At 48.7% G+C, this 3,084-nt stretch overlaps 1 long non-coding RNA gene across 1 annotated transcript; it reads right to left on the bottom strand.

Annotated features, from left to right (window-relative positions):
- Window positions 1–765: 765 nt before the first annotated feature.
- On the bottom strand, window positions 766–2,856 carry LOC146893861 (uncharacterized). The gene is made up of 2 exons (XR_015002559.2): window positions 2,690–2,856; window positions 766–2,235 (listed from the first exon to the last, which is right to left on the bottom strand). It is a non-coding gene; the product is annotated as an uncharacterized LOC146893861 (long non-coding RNA).
- Between the last annotated feature and the right edge of the window lie 228 nt (window positions 2,857–3,084).

The raw sequence follows: 3,084 nt of genomic DNA, 5'->3' as shown, positions 1-3,084 counted from the left end.
CACTTAGCCTCTTCATTTAGTAGGCACCAATACTGAGGTACCTAACATGTGAATAAGTAGATACAGCACACTAACAGTAGGCTAAGCACTAATAGCAGATGGAGAGAAGCATGGGAGCTACTGTAGAGTGGGGTTGAGGGTTCACTGAGTTCATATCAAGGACTGATCCTGTGCTATGTCGTTCCGTTCCATTTGAATGTCAGCTCATCTCTCTCAGGTGTGTGTATTAATGTCCCCATCTCAGCATATGTAGCCAATGAGATCTTTCTAGGAAGTAATGGACCAGGACTTGGACCCAGACCTATGTGGCTCTCACCTAACATCAGAGAGATGCCCTCCAAGGTTTCCTTTGGGGCTAAGCTTTGTGAGTCTTGGGTGATTCCCCATGTTATTCGCACAAGCTGGGTTTCAGGATCTGTGGAAAAGACAGCAAACGCCTCCAAGAGAACGAGGCCTTTTCCTCTCCTGTGACTCCCACGGGAGGCCAGCCCCCACTCCTGGTGAAATTTAGTAACTTCTGTCCAGCGAAGGACAACAGAAAGGAAGTAAGGGGGGAAGGGAGGAAGAAGAAGCCCAAGCCACTCAGTCTTTTCCCACCCAGAAGCTGCTTTGTCTCTTTGCCCACAGCACACTGCTCAAGGAGCAAAACAAGTGAGTCGCTGGCCTGAGAGCATGGGACCCAGGTAACAATGCTCACTCATAAGCTCATAATGAAAGAAATAAACAGCAATCCACAGCATGCCATGAATAAAGTATCATGTGAGATGACAATGGGTCAAACTGTGTTTATTAAAACGACAACAAAAATAACACTTCAGATTCTTGATTCAAGAGTTTGCCGCAAATCATACCGCCTAAGCGAATTTGACCGGCAAAGATGTGGCTGCTTCAGTCTTGCATCTGGCTAACCAGACTTCTTCAGTAGGGTTTGAGAACCAAACGAAAAGGCCATATGAACCAAATAAAGTCCACGCAAAGCCTCTCTCTCAACAGAAGTTCCATGCAGCCAAGTTCATTGCTATATCCTGATCATCACAGTAATTAGACAGTTAGCCCTGGGTGTTAAGGAATCCGGCTCCCTCCGATATTCTTTCTTCTTTTGATTTCCTTTTCTCCAGAGTGGAAAAAGAAGGCAGGAATGGGATGTTGGAGCCATAGGACTCTGCCATTAATTGGACTGTAGAAACTCTTGCACAAACATGAGTTATTATGACGGGAAGTGTCCTTTCCCTTCCCAATTCATTGATCTGAATCAGGTTGGCCGCCTTTCACGAGGACACTCAAGTAATCCGGTAAGACATTTCTCATCCCTAACAAAGGCCACCCCAGTGATGCCAAAGCCATCCGAGAGCAAAACGAGTGCCTACAGGTTAGAAAGGGCTTCTGTCAGAGCACGGCATGATTACCTGCTGGGGATGGGGGAAATGCTGTTCCGGGAGTGAACAGCAAGCTTCCACACAAGATTGGTGTGACCTCATTAAGTACAGCTGCTCCCCCAGTTCCATGCTGGAGAACAAACCACCCGGGGCTCATGTGTGCTAGGCAAGCACGCTACACTGAGACCTGACCCTGGCTCACATCATGGGCTAGGGATGGATGAGAAAGGAAAAAGAAGCCAGGTCGGCTGGAAAAAGTAATTCTGCTGTTTGGCCCTTGTGTTTGAAGTAGGAGAGCGTGTCTTCTCGCTGCTATGACTGACAGCTCACCACCTCAGAGCACTGGCTCAGCTTCACCGTGCTTTCTCGCCACCATGGGCTATGGTCATCTTCCTCTTCTCCCTCCCCTGAAGGCATCTATAGACTCCGTAGGAGAACCTGCGTCTCCTCTGCATATTGAATAGTCTTCCACATCCCGTGGCTGGGGTCCTTGTCTCCATCTTCCAAAGCCCATCCTTGTCACTAACTCCTCAGTTTATGTTGTACCTTTCCCTTGTAATCTGTGCTCTTCCTGGCTCCTGTTTCCAAGGCCCCAGTGACCCACCGAGTCTGCCAAGTAATCCAGATTCACCTGTCCAACTCAGAAGACTTCATTTGCTCTCACATAGCGTGGTAAGATTTCGTCCGTGATCTAACAAATAAATCTTGCCCGAAGATCAGAGTACAGAGCTAAGCCACCAGTTAGCAGTAGAGGCCAGGCAGTGGTGTTGCACCCCTTTAATCCCAGCACTCCAGAGGCAGAGGCAGATGGATCCCTGTGAGTTCAAGGCCACCCTGGGCTATATGAAGTTGATTCAGTCTAAAAGAGAAACAGAGCAAAGATGGCGCACACCATTAATCCCAGTACTTGGGAGTCACGTGCCTTTAATACCAGCACGGGGAAGGTGAAGACAAGAAGGGATACGGCTGGGCAGAGAGAGGAATATAAGGTAGGGGGGAGGGGACATAACAGGCTCTCAGTGTATTCAGTCAGAGGATTTCGAGAGACAGGATCTCCATTCGATCTGAGAATTCGGTTGAGGTAGAGGGAAGAGCTAGTGGCTGGGTGCTCTGCTTCTCTGATTCTTTCCGCATTTACCCCTATATCTGACTGGGGGGTTTTATTATTAAGACCAATTAGAATTCACACTACAATATAGAAAGTCCATGTACCACATAAAGTAACCTATTCCAGTTCTAGGGTTTAGGGTATGGGCATGTTGTCTTGTCTGCTTCAGAAAGGGAAAGAGAAGGAGGTTAGTGGGGAAAGGTACCTGGACACTGCCCAGAATGTCTCCCGCTTCTCCAACAGCTTTTCCTGAAGTTTCCTTAGTGAAGGCTCCAGGTCATGGTGACTTTGTCCTTGGACCATCCCTTGCCTGCTTTATTCTTGTTACTTTGTTATGTTTTGTTTTGCCCTGTTCAAAGTAGTTCAAAGTAGCGATCTCTGGAACTGCGCTATCAAGGAGCTGTGGTTAGCAGGGAAGAAGGAGTGGGAGGACAGGAATGCGGAAGAGAGAGCTGGCATTTCCATTCTCCTCCCACCGCAGGCTGTGGCCCACTGCTCCCTGAACTCCAGCACACCACCAAATCACACCCACCATGGCCCCAGCCTCCTGGAGGGAGCCCTGACCCCTGGGCCCTGTAATACCACCTCTGCTCTGGGGAC

Source organism: Myodes glareolus, chromosome 8 (assembly GCF_982192425.1).
Source record: "Myodes glareolus chromosome 8, mMyoGla1.1, whole genome shotgun sequence".
Lineage (NCBI taxonomy): Eukaryota > Metazoa > Chordata > Mammalia > Rodentia > Cricetidae > Myodes > Myodes glareolus.
The sequence above is the reverse complement of the archived record's forward strand: the minus strand, read 5'-3'. Positions and strand labels throughout refer to the sequence as shown.